This window comes from Quercus lobata, chromosome 4 (assembly GCF_001633185.2).
Source record: "Quercus lobata isolate SW786 chromosome 4, ValleyOak3.0 Primary Assembly, whole genome shotgun sequence".
Classification (NCBI taxonomy): domain Eukaryota; kingdom Viridiplantae; phylum Streptophyta; class Magnoliopsida; order Fagales; family Fagaceae; genus Quercus; species Quercus lobata.
The window spans coordinates 15,833,985-15,853,344 of record NC_044907.1 but is presented as its reverse complement, the minus strand read 5'-3'; the positions used below and the strand labels follow the sequence as shown (position 1 = coordinate 15,853,344).

General features: G+C 38.3%; 1 pseudogene; it reads left to right on the top strand.

The window, feature by feature from the left end:
• Positions 1 to 17,009: 17,009 nt before the first annotated feature.
• LOC115983949 lies at positions 17,010 to 17,808 on the top strand (annotated as a pseudogene).
• Positions 17,809 to 19,360: the final 1,552 nt, after the last annotated feature.

Below are 19,360 nucleotides of genomic sequence, written 5' to 3'. Positions count from 1 at the left end.
TGTGCTTCCCACGTTCAACGGCGCGATGGTGATCTAACTGTGGAGATTTCCTTACCTTTATAGGCGGGAAAATTCGTGCAATTACTTTCGATGAGAGGTATAAATAATTTTTGGAACTGATTTGTCTCTTGACTTTTGCACTTAAGAGTTCTAGCGCACAAATCCTGGGTTTAGCCAAACTTTCGTCCAAATTCAAGTCTACCTCTAGCACAAAAAGCCTGTCCGAGGAACCTTTCCTCTTTTTTGTAAGTTCTCTGCCTTCACTAACTCGTGCTTTTTCTTTTCTGGGTTTATTTTTCTCTTGTTCCTCTCCTTCTCTCGTCACCCCCTAAATCTGTTTAGTAGTTCCTTGAGATGGTTAAATTGAAAAAGTTGGTTGAGACCGAAGAGGCGATGGAAAATTTCATCACAAACTACAAGATTCCCCCCAACGTAAGTTTGAGGCACTGCAAGGTGGGGGAGTGGCATCTTAAGAGAAGGACGGGCGAGGTGGTAATTCCCCTTCTCGCCTTTGTAGAGGGGGGGTTTTGAGAATTCCCATGGGGCCGGTAATGAGGAGTTACCTTAGGCATTTCCGATTAGCTCCCACCCAGTGCGCTACCAATATGTTTAGGATTCTGGGTTGTGTGGATGCCTTAAACGAAAAAATGGGGTTAAGACTAACCCATCATGACGTAAATTGGTGCTACAATCTCTAAAATTTGAGGGGCAAATCCTAGTACATGAAGACGAGAGACGATAGGGTTCGGCTAATCCAGTGCCTTCCCGAGTCCAACAAAGGGTTGAACAAGGACTTTCTTATCGTATCTGGGGAATGACATGATGGCCTTCCTTGCCCAATGGTGGATGGAGAACCAGGTGGGGTATAGAGAGTAGGAGGGTGCCAATCCTTTGCACCATCTTAGTTTGGTGTGGTTCGGTTACTAACCATGTACATGCCTTTTTTTTGCAGATCCACACGCCTTTCACCGACACTTTCATCTGGTCAACCGAGTGGATTTGGAAATTGTTCTTTAAGCGGCGGTTTTTGTAAATGACGAGGATGGTCAAGTCAGAGCCGCTCACACAATCTTAGGGTACAATCTCATCCAAAAGTCATTTGCCGACCCAAAGCACGTGATTAACGCTAACAATCCTCAGCTTCCGAAAATCATTGTAGTCGAGAATGGGTTTTTGATATCTGAAGGATCTCTTATCCCAGAGGGCATCCCCTTGGCGGGCTCTTCCCTGTCTCACCAAGCAGCGGAGGACGAAGGTGATTTGGGTCTATCTGAGGAGAGATTTGGGGCATTTGACCAAGCTGACCCAGACCCTCTTTAAAGCTCAAATCCCTAGAGTATGCAGGCTATACTGATCCCAGGTTTGGGACGAGGCCCTCAAACGAGCTGGGATGGAGGCTTCGTCCGACTTATGGAAGGCAGAGAGCGTATTTGATCCTCCAGCCATCCGTGAGACCGCCTCCGCCAGCTCCGAGACTATGAGCGTTCCACAGGAGGCTGAGACTGTTCAGTCAAAAGTTGCTCAAATCATTGTCATTCCTGGTGAGTCGACTAAGGGAGGAGAGCCTCATGAGGCGACAGAAATACTCGGAGGTCTGAATCTTGAGAGGCCTCAAGAGGTCACCAAGTCTACGATCAGTGTTCAGATCTCTGGTGCAGAGGAGCCAGCTATCTTTGTTCAGCCCCATCAGGCCATTCCCCTTACTGATGTCCCCCAAGGCACCGAGGCTGATCCTGCCCAGCCTTCCCAAGAAGGGGATGTCTCCCAGGGCTCCGAGGCTAATCTTGCTCGACCTTCCTAGGATGTGGCCAAAATGTAATTGAAGAAGTAAAAGCCCTGGCCAACTTTTGTATTTGTTTCTAGTTTAACTGTTAACTAGTTTCTCTTTTGTTTTGAGGACTTTAAAGTTTTCTTGTAGTTGAACTCTTTGACCACATATATGAAATTTTTTTTCTTCCTTTTTCCTTCTAAGTACATGTTAGTTATCCTTGCTGAAATTTACTATTGTTGCGAATCTCATGGTTTTTGAACTAGTTATCTTAACATGTATAAATAGTTGTGCATATGATATACTTGGGATCATATCCCAGAGTTTGAATTTGTATCTAAACATACTTCTGAGGGACCAAAGGCATCGTCCGAGGTGCCGTGCGTGTTGTTGGGCCGTGTCTGGTACTTAGATTCTCTTGGAGTATCTAGTTTCCCCATAGGTTTGAGTCCGAGGACCATGCAAGACCTTAGTTCTGTCCAAAACTTAGATTTTCTTTAAGTAGTTGGTTTCCCATAGGTTTGAATCCGAGGACCATGCAATACCTTGGTTCTGTCCAAAACTTAGATTTTCTTAATGTAGTCGGTTTCCCTATAGGTTTGAGTCTGAGGACCATGCAATACCTTGGTTCTGTCCAAAACTTAGATTTTCTTAAAGTAGTTGGTTTCCCCATAGGTTTGAGTCCGAGGACCATGCAATACCTTGGTTCTGTTCAAAGTTTAGATTTTCTTTAAGTAGTTGGTTTCCCCATAGGTTTGAATCTAAGGACCATGCAATACCTTGGTTCTGTCCAAAACTTATAGTTTTTGCTTAAAGTTTCGAGGATTAGCCCTTCGGCCAAGGTGTGGGGCGTTGACTTGATGTTGAAAGCCCCTAGAACTGCCCGTGCCTCTGGTGCTTTGAAGCGTAGCCCCTAGTGGAACTTTATATTAGGACAACAATAGTGTGTTGCTGGAAATGACGGAGGGGCTTTCTCAGGCCCTTGTTTGACAGGAGCTCGATCCATCGCCTGTGCCAACGCATAAGTCTTCCCCACAGACAGCGCCAATTGTAAGGACTCAATTTGTAACGATCCCAAACTGATATTGGGTTCATATGTTAAAGGCCCAAACAATAAAATTTGTAGAGAGTGGATTGAAAGGCTGGGCTTTGGTCACCGGACAGTGGTTAGTCATGCTGTACATGGTGGACGCACAGAGGTGAAATTAGTTTATCCATGGACCTTGTCCATTGAGCTTAATGTTCTTATTCTTCCTTTTACTTTCTGGGTACCATGGTTCCAGCCCCCCTTTTTGGCGCATAAGCCCTTACATTATATAAACCTTCTCAGTTGATCCTGACCTTCCATCTGTTGATCAGGCAGGTAACTACTCGAGTACCTGTCCCATCAGCCGCCTCCCCCTATTTTCTTTTAATTGTAATAACCGAAGCCACACTATTCAACAGTCTTTTCCCATCAATGTGGCTAGGACATTTGTTGGCGCATTCAATGCGGAGGTGGCGTCTTAAGACCCATCTCAGCTCTAGAGAATGTTCCCATTGACAACAGTTCCACTTCGGACAAGTCAGGATCACCCAGATCACCAGAAGGATCCTCGGATGGGTCAGCTTGGTCAAATGCCCCGAATCCCTCCTCGGATACCCAAATCACCTTCGTCCTCCGCTGCTTGGTGAGACGGGGAAGAGCCCACCAAGGCGATGCCCTCCGGGACAAGAGATCCTTCAGATATCAAAAACCCGTTCTCGACTATAATGATTTTCAGAAGCCGAGGATTGTTAGCACTAATCACGTGCTTTGGGTCGGTAAATGACTTCTGGATGGGATCGTACCCTAAGATTTTGTGAGCGGCTCTAACTTAACGATCGTCGTCATTTACAAAAACTGCCACTTGAAGAACAGTCTCCAAATCCACTCGGTTGACCGGATGAAAGTGTCGGTGAAAGGCGTGTGGATCTACAAAAAAAAGGCATGTACATGGTTAGTAACCAAACCACACCAAACTAAGACGGCACAAAGGATTGGCACCCTTCTACTCTCTATACCCCACCTGGTTCTCCCTCCATAATCGGGCAAGGAAGGCCATCATGTCATTCCCCGATACGATAAGAAAGTCCTTATTCAACCCTTTGTTGGACTCGGGGAGGCACTGGATTAGCCGAACCCTATCGTCTCTCGTCTTCATGTAGTAGGATTTGCCCCTCAAATTTTGGAGATTGTAGCACCAATTTACGTCATGATGGGTTAGTCTTAGTCCCATTTTTTCGTTTAAGGCATCCACACAACCCAAATCCTAAACATATTGGCAGTGCACTGGGTGGGAGCTAATCGGAAATGCCTAAGGTAACTCCTCATTACCGGCCCCATAGGGATTCTCATACCCCCCTCTACGAAGGCGAAAAGGGGAATTACCACCTCACCCGTCCTTCTTTTAAGATGCCACTCCCACACCTTACAGTGCCTCAAACTTACGTTGGGAGGAATCCTGTAGTCAGCGATGAACTTTTCCATCGCCTCTTCGGTCTCAACCAACGTTTTCAGTTTAACCATCTCAAGGAACTACTAAACAGATTTAGGGAGTGACGGGAGAAGGAGAGGAACAAGAGAAAAATAAACCCAGAAAAGAAAAAACACGAGTTAGTAAAGGCAGAGAACTTACAGAAAAGAGGAAAGGTTCCTCGAACAGGCTTTTTGTGCTGGAGGTAGACTTGAATTTGGATGAAAGTTTGGCTGAACCCAGGATATGTGCGCTAGAACTCTTAAGTGCAAAAGTGGAGAGACAAATTAGTTTCAAAAATTATTTATACCTCCCATCGAAAGTAACTGCATGAATTTTCCCGCCCATAAAGGTAAGGAAATCTCCACCGTTAGATCACCATCGCGCCGTTGAACATGGGAAGCACAGAGCCGCCCGCATTTAATGAAGACACGTTTCACCTTCCAAGGCTCCAAGAACGTGTCTCAGGCAAACGAAGAGTCTCTAGAATTGATAGATGACAAGGATTGACAAGCTTTGACAGAGGCCTGATGTCATCAAAACCCTCTTCTCCGTCCGAGGATCCGAACGGCAGGATTTTGAGGGGCTATTGTGGGGCCAGAGAATTTGTGGTCCCGGTCCACTTTCCATTAGGACCCAGGGCCCTCGCCGAGGAGAGTAGTTACCGAGGACAAGTAGTGAAAGACCAAATAGTCTAAAGGTGCAGCCGAGGATGGCCTTATCCTCGGCATCCCAAGGCCTAAAAGGGAAGAACGACATGTCATCAAAGGCAGCCTCCAAAGCGCTCTCAGAAGAAAAGGCGAGTAGAATGGGACTCGCACAGGGGTACAGTGTGGGAGTGGTTCAAGGAGAAGACGTCACCTCCGCATTGAATGCGCCAACAAACGTCCTAGCCACATTGATGGGAAAAGACTCCTGAACAGTGTGATTTCGGTTATTGCAACTAATAGAAAGTAGGGGGAGGCAACTGATGGGACAGGTACTCGAGTAGTTACCTGCCTGATCAACAGATGGAAGGTCAGGATCAACTGAGAAGGGCTATATAATCTAAGGGCTTATGCGCCAAAAGAAGGGGCTAGAACCATGGTACCCAGAAAGTAAAAGGAAGAATAAGAACATTAAGCTCAATGGACAAGGTCCATGGATAAACTTATTTCACCTCTGTGCGTTCACCATGAACACCATGACTAATCACTGTCCAGTGACCAAAGCCCAGCCTTTCAATCCACTCCCTACAAATTTTATTGTTTGGGCCTTTAACATACGAACCCAATATCAGTTTGGGATCGTTACAAATTGAGTCCTTACAGATATTATATTTAATATTATGCAGGTTGAAATGGGTTGTGTCAAATTTGTATCAACCCAACTGACCTGTTTATTAAGCGTATTAAGTGGGTTAGGTCTGGTAAATCTGCCTTATTAACAGGTCAAGTTAGGTTTGAAGGATCATGACACGATTATTAAATGGGTCGAGTTCGGGTTGAGTCATTTAGTCGAATACTCTTATCTTGATATGACAGGAATCCGACATTCTAACCCGAATTGACACCCCTCAATAAGTTATGGCAAAAACTTTGTAAAATATCATAGTTTTAGCAATTTTTCCAAGCTATACAGTTGGACCTTTACCTTTGTCATTGTCAAGGATAGACAACCCCACACAATTTGTCACTCACACAATCACGTCTAGATAAAAGAAGTCCCACGTACATAGGGTCGAGTTCTAATTCTACAAGACGTGCATGATGGTTAACGAGTCTCCAGTCTCTACATGACCTCATATTCATTTTTTCTAAATTTCCATTGCCAACGATATTCCAATCCATCATATTCCTATAAAAAATATCTAACGTAGCAGGAAAAAAAAAAATCAATGCTTCAATTGATTATTATCAGCAAGTCACTTTTACCATGATGAGTTAAACACTCGCAACTAGATGACTCTATCAACTCCGCTACTAATGCGTCTCACACAACAAAAACCCAAACATTAAAATAAGGTGAATGAGGTGCTTGACTGCTTCTCTCTCTTCCCAAGGTCCAATTAAAAACATGTGAACTCTTGGAAACAAGTCAATTTCCGTGTAATAGAGTTACGGTTGAATTGCAAGATTGATGGATTTCTGACCCACCCTTGTCAGATTACATAGGTCACCTATGAGAATGAATAAGGCAAGGTCCATAGCTGGAGCCTAGAGGTCATATTACATGCATAATCACCTTAATAATATCATTGATTTTTTTAAATTTCTGTTTGGAAATATCTTATTTAGTTGAAATTAACAATTTTTTGTTAAAAGTACTGTAGATAAAGCTAAAATGTAGCTAAAATAATATAGTATGACCCATGAATGGTACCAAAAAGTGTAATGGAACTCATGAATAATAGCAAAAATAAGTTGAATAGTAAAAAAAGTTGGCTTTTTAAGCTAATGCCAAACGTACACTAAGAGTAATGCTATAGTTACAAACTTTTCTATAATATTTTTACAAACTGTTGATATAGCAAATTATATTGGTTAACATATGGGTCCACCACTAACATCATATTTTTACTTACCAATAATCACTCATCACATCAACAATTTATAAATAAGTTTGTAGTAATAGCATTTTTCCTAGCTCACAGATGGGCCTTGACCCTAGTCATTATCAAGGATAGACAACCTAAAACAATTTGTTGCTCACATAGTCACATCTAGTTCTAATTCTACAAGACGTGCATGACGGTTAACGGGTCTCCAATCTCTACATGACCACATTCATTTTTTCTAAATTTCCATTGCCAACTATATTCCAATCCATCGTATTCCCATGAAGAAATTTTTAACATAGCAAGAAAAAAAAATCAATGCTTCAATTGATTATTATCAACAAGGACAATTCTTTTTTTTTTTTTTTTTTAGACTAATAAATTCGTAATCTTCACCTAAAAGACCAAAACCCACGTCATTGTTTAAGAATATTGGTGTTGATAAGGTTTTAATTTTCAATTGTGGAATATTGTTTGATGGATGTACGAAATGAGAGAGAGAAACAATTAAAAAATTTTAAATTTTAATAAAATAAAAAAAATATTATTATGTGAATTTTTTTTTTTTTTTTTTTGGAAACAGAAGCATATCATTCAATTAATCAAAAAAATTAGCATCTTGGTACAGAGCTTCTCTAGCTATTGGAGGAACATCTTCCATGCAATACATATCCTTAATAATATTCTTAGGAAATTGAGCTAATACATGAGCTACCCGATTCCCCCCTCTCCTAATACAATCAATCCTTACCCAATGTAAATTTCTAATTAAGTGTTGAATATCCCCTATCACATTCCCAAGCATTGACTAATCAATCTTCAGAGTAGAAATAGCTTTCATGGCAGAACTGTTATCTCCTTCAATGACTAATTCAGAGAAGCCCACATCCACCACAAACTCAATAGCTTTTCTACATGCAAGTAGTTCAACTTCCTCGCTGCGAAACACTTCCAGCCCTTTAGCTACCATGGCTGTCATAACCTCACCTTTCTCATTTTGTATAATTGCACCATATCCGGATCTGTTAAGGCCTGAGAACACCGCTACATCAAAATTATGCTTGAAGACCGATTGTAGAGGAGGTTGCCAGGTATCCCGAGTAGGCTGCATCACTTGTTCAGCTCCCATTTGTTCTTGTGCAGTCTAAAACTCCTCTAACAGCTCCCTTGCACGATTGATCAACCATCTCGGATCATGGAACTTCCCTCCATGTACAACCCAGTTTCTTTGGTTCCAAATCAGCCAAGCTTGGACCAACACAACCTCCATGTCTTGTAACTTAACGTGATCCAACAAGTATTCCATTAAGTGAATTAAATCAGCCAAACCTGAGACCCCTTTCTGCAGAATTTTCAAGCTACCAGACCACACATCCTTGGCCACCTCACATTCCTAAAGAGCATGAATAGCTGACTCTGGAAATCTCATACATATAGGACACATCGCATCATCAATTATTTTTCGCTTTGACAGATTCAGTTTTATTGGCAAGATATCATTGCAAGCTCTCCACCCAAACACTTTAATCTTGTTTGGAATCCGAAGCTTCCATAAGGTAGCCCAAACTCGTCTCCCCACGTAGCCCCTTGAGCTCTCAGCTATATTATCTCCTTGAAATACTTCCCTCGCCACCTTATATGCAGACTTGACAGTAAACAACCACTTTTTATGATGCAACCAGATTATAGTGTCTTCCACATCTCTTTGACTTAGCTGGATTCTGTAAATGGCTTTAGCATCCTCTTGCTTAAACATGTCCATGATAAATGCAGACCTCCAAGCATGCAATTCTTGATCAATTAATTCAGCCACAGCCACCTCTCAAACTTCATCCTTGACTAGAAATAAAGGTGCATTTGTTGGATAATTCGGTATTCATTTATCCCCAGAAACCCGAATGGTCAAGCCATTCCCAACTCTCCAACAGCATCCCAACTTCAAAATAGGTAAAGCAGCCATAATACTCTTCCACACAAAGGAACAATTTGAGGACTCCTTGGCATCAAATAAATGAGTTCTAGGAAAATATCTAGCTTTAAGGCATTTATATACTAAGTAATTATCATCATGCAGCAACCTCCACCCTTGTTTAGCTAACATAGAAAAATTAAATGCCCTTAAATCCTTAAAATCTATTCCTTCATCCTTCTTTGATCTTGTTAGCTTTTCCCACCTTTGCCAATGAATTTTCTGTTCATCCCCCACTTGCCCCCACCAAAATTTAGCACACATCGCATCTAGTTCATCACATAGCTTTAAAGGGAGTTGAAATACCCTCATGGTATAGGTAGGAATAGACTGAGCAACTGCTTTAATAAGAATTTCCTTACCAGCCCTAGACAACATCTTCCCTTTCCAACCCTGCAATTTTTTCCAAATCCTACCCTTCAAATATGAGAACATATGATATTTAGCTCTCCCTACTAGGGTAGGCTCCCCCAAATATGAATCAAATTGGTTTACCTCCTGAACTCCCAAGACCCATAGAATATCTTGCTTCTGACTAGCTGAAGTGTTACTGCTAAAAAAGACTGAAGACTTCTCCAAGTTTATGCATTGTCCTAAAGCATTAGCATAGGTCTGAAGCACCTCAGAAATTACCTCCACCTCATTTTGTGTTGCCCTACAGAACAAAAGGGAGTCATCTACAAACAATAAGTTAGAAACTTTTGGTGCCCTTTTGCAAATAGAAGCTCCATAAATTTTACCATCATTCTCTGCTTTTGCCAATAAAGATGTGAATCCCTCTGCACACAATAGAAACAAGTATGGGGAAAGAGAGTCTTCTTGACAGATTCCCCTAGATGGAAGCACATTCCCATAAGGTTTTCCATTAAGTAGAATAGAGAATGATGTAGTGGTGACACAAGTTATCACTCTCTCAATCCACTTTTCTGGAAAACCCAACTTCTGCATTACTCCATTTAAAAATAGCCATTCCACTCGATCATAAGTTTTGCTAACATCTAGCTTTAAAGCCAAAGAACCTGTCTTGCCTTTCTTCCTAGCATGCATAGAATGCAAAGCCTTATATGCCACAATAACATTATCTGTAATAAGTCTACCTGGCACAAATGCACTCTAGGTGAGGGAAATAATATCAGGAAGCACTTGTTTTAGTCTATTTGCAAGAACTTTTGAAATTATCTTATAGTCAACATTACAAGGCTGATTGATCTGTATTCAAACATTTTCTATAGATTCTTCACTTTAGGGATGAGCACAATATTGGTATGATTTAAATTAGGTAACATGACTCCATTATTCAAAAAATATAACATAGCATTCACAACATCATTACCTACTATATGCTAGAATTTTTAATAAAACAAGGCATTCATACCATTAGGCCCAAGTGCCTTTGTTGGTCCCATCTGAAATACAGCTTCCTTGATTTCATCAGCAGTAAAGTCCCTAGACAGCATATCCTACATGGCTGGACTGACTTTGGCCGAAACAGTGCTTAGGCATTCCTCCATTTGATTGCATGAACCTGCACAAAAAAGATTGTCAAAATAATCAACTGCTACCCTGGCTACATCCTTCATCTCTTCCACCCAATGCTCTTGTGAATTCATGATACCCTTAATATGATTCCTTCTTCGCCTTTGTGATGCTTTTGAATGGAAAAATTTAGTGTTTCTATCCCAATGTTTCAACCATGCAACCTTAGACCGTTGTGCCCAGTAAATCTCCTGTTTCAGCAAAAGATCATCCAATTTTTTACTAACCGCCAAATATTCATCCTTACTTTCCTCAGTAGTGTCAGCTCTATTAATTTTATCAAGCTGGTTTTGAAGGATTTTAATCTCTTTCTCCTCGGGTTTAGCCCTTGTATCTCCCCATGCCTTCAAATCATCCCCACAAGCCCTGATTTTTGCATGCACAGCTACTAGACGCACCTCCCCACTGCTTGACAAACTCCAAACTTGTTGAATCCATGCCTCACAATCATCCCATAACAACCAGCTCTCCTCAAACTTGAAACCTCGATCATCTCTTCTATGTTTCTTCCTAAGCTTCTGAACATGGACAGTAATAGGGATATGGTTTGAAGCATAAGGAAGAAGATGCACCACATTGGTAATTGGAAAATTATCTATCCACCCCTTTGTTGCCATAGCTCTATCAAGTCTCAACTTGGTATTTGCATCACCGGGCCTCTTGTTAGTCCAAGTAAACAGGTAGCCTTTGTAACCTAGATCCTCCAATTGACAACTTTCCAAAGCTTCCCTAAATGCATTAATCTGAGCAGTATGGGGCTGCCTTGTGCTTTGCTTTTCCGAGGAATGGAGAATAGCATTAAAATCTCCAAAACATAACCAAGGACCCTCCACATAAGTCTTCAAATGTTCCAATAGCTTCCAAGACTTGAATTTTTGTTGTGTCTCCAGCCAACCATAAAAACCTATCATGAACCACACAAAGCCATCTTCTTCTGTTACCCTAGCTAAAACATGATTTGCAGTATAGTTAATTACCTCTAGCTTTATCTCATCCTTCCATAAAAAAGCTAACCCTCCACCAGCATCCGGGTGCTTGATAATGATTTTATTCTGAAAGGGTAAATAACCATACAAAGTATTAAAACCCTCTGTATCTAAACGTGTCTCCATAAGAAAACACATAGTGGGAGCCTGTTCTCTCACTAATTTGCGAAGGCTACGGCCTATCCAAGGGTTCCTATGCCCTTGGCAGTTCCAACTTAGGATCTTCATTGCTCCCAACAAGGGTGGCTTTCCACCCCTACCGATATAATATTGTCAAGATCATCCCCACTCCCTACCCTTACACGTTTAATTTTCCTACTGTTAAGAACCTCACGCTGCCCTTCCTCCAAATCTAAATCATTGCTTCTTTTCCCACAGGTTGGTAACATGAAAGCCTTAGACAGCCCACCAAGCCCAAAATCCATTCGGTTAATCCTGGTCTAAGTGAATTTGGGCTTTAGATTATTAGCCACGGCCGAACCCTCTTCTTGATTTAATCTGTTACAAGCAGACCCACTCAACTCATCAGCGGGCTTACCCATTGCCACCTCATTTAATTCCAATCCAGCTGGCTACTCCACATCATTATCCTACATGACCGAACCTGGGGCCTTTCTACTAGAATTTTCATCCTGTACGTAATCATGTCTTTCCTTATCCACGTTATCATCTTCTTGAAAAATAGGCACGCCCCCAAAAATCTTGTAACAGATCTCAATTAGCATGCTAGGGTTCGTGTTCTCTGATCCCGCCGCCGGTGATGCCACCACCCTCGGACTGTTACCTGTAGACTCCCCTAACACTTGCTCCCTTGCAGCACCAGCAATATCACTTGTATTTCTTTGTGAGAAAGATCTTGGGCACCCTCCCATAGCACGTAAAGAGTCCCCATATTGATAATCAACCTTGCCTCCATTCTGAATGATAGCAAAGTGTGATGCACAGTGCTTCACATCGTGCCCTAACATACCACAGTAATGGCAAAACAAAGGTAAACGTTCATACTAAAATGACACCCAAATACAAATACCATCTGACCCAGCAATAAAACTTCCTTTCCGCAGGGGCTTCCCAATCGGTAATGCAACTTTGACTCGCATAAAAAATTAGGATCATCTTGCCTTCGCATCCATTCTACTTCCTCAACAATACCAAGGTGACTACCTACTTCCTTTGCGACCTGAGGGAAAACCATATCAAACAGTGCACCCCAAATTTGAATCCAGAGAGAAGCATGCTCTAGTTTTATGTTCCCCACAGTCATCCCTTTCTGCCACCTTTAAAGCAACAACAACTGATTATCAAAAGACCACGGGCCATCTTGTAGAATCCGAGCCATATCAAACTCCGAGTGAAACTTGAATTGAAAGAGATTTGGATCTACCTCAATAATCTGCATACTATTTTCCAATCCCCATGCCCTTCTCAACGTATTCTTTACCGCTCTTTTATTAAATGGTTTGCATGTTAAGAACTTCCCAATAAGACTCAAACTACAACTCTCCAAAGCCTCCAATCTACCTTCATTAGATATGGGAATCACCTCCTCTTCATCAGATGTCAGCTTCATATTACCCAAGTCATCAGCAACATCATCAGCCATAACGTGAAAAACCAAAAATAATGAAAAGAAAAATGATGCCCTTTGACCTAAGTCAAAGGAGGGAGGCACACGTTTCACACAGGAGAGAGAGCTCCACGGCAAGGAGAATTTATTTTCTTCTTTTTCTTAAAATAAATTTTTATATTAAAATAAACGAAATTTTTGCAAGGGATATATTTATTGAGTAATGCTACCATTACAAACTATTTTGCAATATTTCTACAAAATGTTAATGTAACCAACTTCCTATTGGTTTTCATCTAGAAACAGCAACTTATCGCATAGGATTTACTATGAAAGTATTGTACAAAATATTGTGAATGTAGCATTTTTAGTTAATCTTTTTTAAAAATAGTTTCTAGTTAAAATTAGATGACCTACAACTTACTATATTGTTACCACAAGGGCTTCACAAGATTTGTTAAAAATATATCATTAGGAAAATTTTAAAAATATTTCCATTGGGAGATTTTAAAAATATGGTTGTTGGGTATTTGAAAAAATATAGTTGTTAGAAATAAATGAAAGAAGGTTCAAAAAATAAATAAAGAAAGATTAAAAAAAGAAAAAAGAAAAAATATTTAAATGGGATAGATAAAAAAATAGAGAGTCTGTTAGAAAGTGTATTTGAAAAAGTAGGTAGTTAAGAGGTAAAAAGAACTATTTACTCTCCAAACAGTACAAATTTTGGAGAGTCTGCTGGAGATGCTCTAACCAAGGTCCACACTCCACATGCAAGTGACCCTTGTCATTGTCATGAACCGCCCAATACAATTACTAGGAAAAGCGTAATGAGTAAGTATGAGACCCATGTATCACTAATATGTGAGTCCTACTTCAAAATTGAATCTCATTCGTCTAGTGCACAATAATTTTTCCGTCAATAAGAGATTTTAGCTTTTAAAAAAATTTGTAGGCAACCCATCACCCATGTGAAGGTGTTAAAATTCAATCAATAATTGACACATAAACATACTAAATTTAGGTGTGGGAAAAAGTGTATTGTTTGCATTAACTAGAGTTAGGAATAGAAATTTTTTCCAAAATAATAAAGAGAAAAGAGGGAAGAGAAGAGAAGAGATAAGAAACGAATAATAGCAAGGGATTGAGAAAGAAAAGAAAAGAAATCAATTCTCATGTATATGTTTGGAAATAGGAAGAGAAGGGGAAAAGAAAAGAGAATATGTATTTCTTTTTCCTTTGTTTGGATTGCAATAAGAAAGAAAACGAAAAGAAAATATATGTTTTTTTTTTTAATTTTTTAACTTTTATGCTCATATAAATGTAAAAGATGCATAAAAGTTATGGGCAAATGTGTAACTTCATGTCATATTATGTTATGTATGTGGGCCCCATTATTTAAAAACCATTCTCTCCCTTCAAATCCACCCAATTTGGGTAGATTGCAAATATGTCGGTCCAAGGAAAATGGTTTCTTCCCTTTTTATTTATTTCTTCCATGGTAACCAAACAAAGGAAAGGAGTACGTATCTTTTAACTCTCTCCTCCAGCCTTTCCAAACACACTATAAATTTTAAATTAAAAATGGTCCCACGACCAAGAGGTTTTGTTTTACATGGCCACATTCAACGTTCTTTTGTGTTAGGACTTGGGAGCTTTACTTAAATTTGACCATGTGACACTTTGTGACGTGCTTGATGGATTGTAGGGTCTTGCAAGTCACACATGGCCACTTTCATTATTCAATCCACAGTTTTTGTTTTTGCTAAGTGGTACAATTGGGTTTCTCTCTCTCTTTTTTTTTTTTTTTTTTTTTTTGAAGACTGACTAAGTATGATTTCACAGCTTAGGTACTTAGGGAAAAGCACATATTTAGAATATGGTAGGGAAGAACAAACTGGCTACAGGGACTTGAGGGATTATAGAAATGTCTTTTTCTTCTTCTTTTTTCCCAATTTTATTTTTTTCCCCTCAACTTAATAAGGGACATTTGGTAATAAAACAGAAGGGAGAAAACTTCCCCTATCGACCTCATTCAATATGGGACAAAAGGTTTTTTTTTTTTCCAGACTCTTCCTTTTTCTTTTCTTTTCTTTTTTTATCGAAAGTGAATTATGATAAATTTACCATTAGATTGAATTTTCTTATTATATCAAATATCGATAGCTAGGTCATTCAAGAAAATATCTAAATTCATGTTTTTGTAGTTTTAAACTATGCATAAAAAATAAGTTTATGAATCAAATAGTAAATAATATTAAATTTGAACTAAATTTGAAATGCATGTTAAAAACATAAAAAACATTTAATCTAATTGTTAGATTTTCAAAATATACAGTCATGTTAATTTTTTAGTGAGAGTTAATTTAAAGCATTTTTCTCTAAATTAATTTGGAAAGAAACTTTGTCCATTAGTATTTTCCAAAACTTCTAACCCTACTCAATTTTATAACTTAGAAGTCCAATGTACGAAATACTATGTTCCACTGAATTTTCTTTTAGCAAGTTTTTTTTTTTTTTTTTTTTTTTTTTTTTTTTTTTTTTTTTTTTTTTGCTTATTAAGAAAAGGTGAAATAGTGGGAACAATTCACTTTCTACCATGAAAAATTAACTCCAGCTCTAAATAACCGTGTTAACTCTGGTACTAATATTTTCCATGTCTCGAATCCAAGTGCTAAGATTAGATAAAGGAGATGCTTGATCACTTAAATCTTATAAATAATAAATAAATAAAAGTGAAATCATGGAAGCAAGTGAAAGTTTCCGTGTAGGAGAGTTTTGGTTGAATTGCAATTTGCAAGAGATTGATGGACTTTTGACCAGCCCTTATCATATAGTCACTGATAAAAATAGTCCCACTTACAGTGAGTCATGTTCTAAATCCACAAGATGTGCACGATGGATCAAAGGGTCTCCAGTATCTACTTGACAACATAATTCGTTTTTCTAAATTTTCATTGCCAATGATATTCCAATGAAATTGTGTATGAAATTGACATGTCTTAGATTTATAGAAATAGTTATGAGACATATATATTTGTTTGGCTTTTATGTGTAAGAGTAATCTGATCCGCCATTGTTAGATTACATAAGGTCACCTTACTAACTATGAGAATGAATGAGGCAAAGTCCACAGCTGACCCTTGACCCTTGTGACTAAAAATGGTCCCACATACAAGACGTGTATGACGGATTAACAGGTCTCTCAAGTCCCACATTGATTATTCTACATTTTGATTGCCTACAATATTCCAATCCATCATATTCCTAGGAAGAAATTTCAAACATAGGAGGAAAGACATTTATGCTCCAATTGACTATTATCGGCATGTAGGGGTGAAATCAGGAATTTCTGCTTGAGGGGACAACTTCTATTTTTAAAAGTTATATCTTAAAAAATGTTTAATAGTTATAAATATTAAAATATTTTTAAAAAGTTATGTCAATTAATAGTTTTTATTAACTTTAACCTTTAAGCTGTTTTAAAATATAAGAATTCCCTTAATACTTTTTAGTGAAATTGTCAAATGTGTGACCATTTATTCTACAAGCCTTAAACCTATTTTATGGAAAAACCCTCAATGCTCTATTTCATTACAAGAATTTGATATGAACCAATGGAAATTTGAAATTTTAATTTTGAGAAAGGCGAAAACCACATTTTCGTCCCTATATTTTCACACGATTCTCACTTTGGTCCATAACTTTTTTTTCTACCACTTTTAGTCCCTAAAATAAAAAAAGTGATCTCGTTTTTGTCCCTACCGTCAGTGCCCTAACGGCAAAGTCCTAGGTGGCAAACGGAACATCCTATTAGTTGACGTGGCGATGATGTGGCAGTGATGCGGCAATTAAAATATTATTAAAAAATATTATTTGGAATTTTTATATGCCACATCAGCATTTTAATTTTTTTTAAAGCCACATCAGAAAATTAAAAAAAAAAATTTAAAGAAAAATCATAAATCTAATTAATTTAAAATTTTAATTAAAATTTTCTTTTCTTAATATTCATGTTCTTCAACTTGCTCTTTGTGTTCTTCACAGACCAAACCCAGCAACAAGAACTCAAACCCATATCAGAAGATCACAAACAAAAACAAGAAGAAAAAATTAAATTAAATACTAACAGCAAATTTTCTTCATGTTCTTCCCAAATCCAAGAAGCAAACAAACCAATTTTATAAAACAAACAAGCAGAAACAGAAACAGAAACAGAAACACATGGCTTATAATTTCCTAGTTCTACACCAAACCCACTTCCACTAATAACGAATTCAGATCACAAACCAACCTACGTTTTTTTGCAATGTCAGATTTGACGTTTTCGGAGCCGCAATCCCATATTGACCACTTTGACCATCTTCCTGACTCTATCCTCCTCTTGATCTTCAACAGGATCGATGATGTCAAGGCCTTAGGTCCGTGTTGCATCATTTCGTGCCGCTTCCACTCCCTCGTCCCTCAAGTCGACAACGTCGTCATTTGGGTCGACTGCATTGTCTCCGACGATGACTCTTCGTCTTCTTCTCTTTCCGCCCCGGCTATCTCCTCTTCCTCCAACAAGTCTCGCAACCCATTCTCGAACCTCTTCCGGTTCGTTTTTGGCAGAATCATCAAGCCCCTTCAGCTCTTTACCCAATTCCTTAACCCTAAGAGACCCGCTTCGTCTTCTTCCGCCTCCTTCGCTCTATTGCTCTCCTCAAAGACTTCAACGAAATTCGCTTCCTTCGAATCAAGCTTCCCAACGGCGAATTGGGTATCGAGGATGGGGTTTTGTTTTTTCGAGTGGATGTGGAGTTTTTGGATTTTATGGGTTTTTTGTGTGTTTGTTTCCTAAGAAAATTTCTGGGTTTATGGGTTTGTTAGAGATTGAGTTAGTTGCTGTGTTTATGGGTTTGTTTCTAGGATTTATTTTTTGTTTTTCTGGATTTGATGGAGATTGGGTTTGGTTGCTGGATTTGGATTTGGGGTTTGCTAGAGATTGGTTTGGTTGCTTCTTGGATTTGGGAAGAACATGAAGAAAAGTTGTTGTTGGTATTTAATTTAATTTTTTCTTCTTGTTTTTGTTTGTGATCTCCTGATATGGGTTTGAGTTCTTGGTTGCTGGGTTTGGTCTGTGAAGAACACAAAACAAGTTGAAGAACATGAATTTAAAGAAAATAAAATTTTAATTAAAATTTTAAATTAATTAGATTTAAGGTTTTCTTTAAATTTATTATTTTTTTAAATTTTCTGATGTGGCTTTTAAAAAAAATTAAAATGCTGACATGGCATATAAAAATGCCAAATAATATTTTGTAATAATATTTTAATTGCCACATTAGCGCCACATCACTATAAGATGTTCCAACTGCCACCTAGGACTTTGCCGTTAGGGCACTAACAGTAGGGACAAAAACGAGATCACCTTTTTTATTTTAGGGACTAAAAGCGGTGGGAAAAAAAGTTAGGGACCAAAGTGGAATCGCATGAAAATGTAGGGACGAAAATGTGATTTTTGCCTTTTGAGAAATAAACAATCTTTCTTTTATTTTAAATTGTTTCAAGTCTCAGCAAGTCGACTCTAGAGTTGAGACCGTGCACAGTTGCATGCATGAGTATTCTTAGGGGAAGTGGTGAGACCATTTGAGTATTGATTTTCTAAACCACAGCAAAAATGATTATGAATTCATATTTGGTACGCATGCAACAACTTTCGCAAATAAGGATAATAATTTATTAGGAACAATATAGGGAACCAACCAAGGTTGTTAAAATCGGGATGTTACGTAGGATTGTGAGAAGTAGGTGGGATCGTGAATCGTAGGATCGGATCGTAGATCATAAGATCCTACATATTTTCATATTTAAAGCAAAAAAACACATTGATAATGACTTTGTATGTTGAATAATCACATAAATTGTGAATTTATCCATAAAAAAAATAAAGATTTGCACTATATGATGTAATTTGCATGTCTTAAATCACTAAGTCTACTAATGAAACAAATATATTTATGTTTTGACCCAATGTATCTAAAAAGTTCAATAAATGTTTAATTAGCAACCAAATACCAAAATATTTATCAACAATATGGAAATATTTTCCAAGTTCTAAGTTCCAAGTTACAAGTTTAAAATCCAAAATAAGTTATCAAATGGAAACTAGCTAACTAAAATATGAAATCCAAAAGTAAGATTAATATTAAGGTGAAGTGAACATTTAATTATTCTCATTATAGGGTTTTTATGACCACAGTCCTAATCATCATCAACCATTTTATCATCTATGTAGACATTGTATATTAGAGCTACAAAGGAGACCAAGATACAACTTCACACTCAACTATTCATGTTATACCGCTCAGCAACACTTACAGAGTGTGCTCAAAAAAATCAATCAATCAATATACAAATACAAGCATACTAATAAAATTATATATAAGAAAAACATTTTAGTAATATTAAAATACAAATTAGTATATTGATCAAAAAAATTTAACAACATTATAGTTTAAAATGTA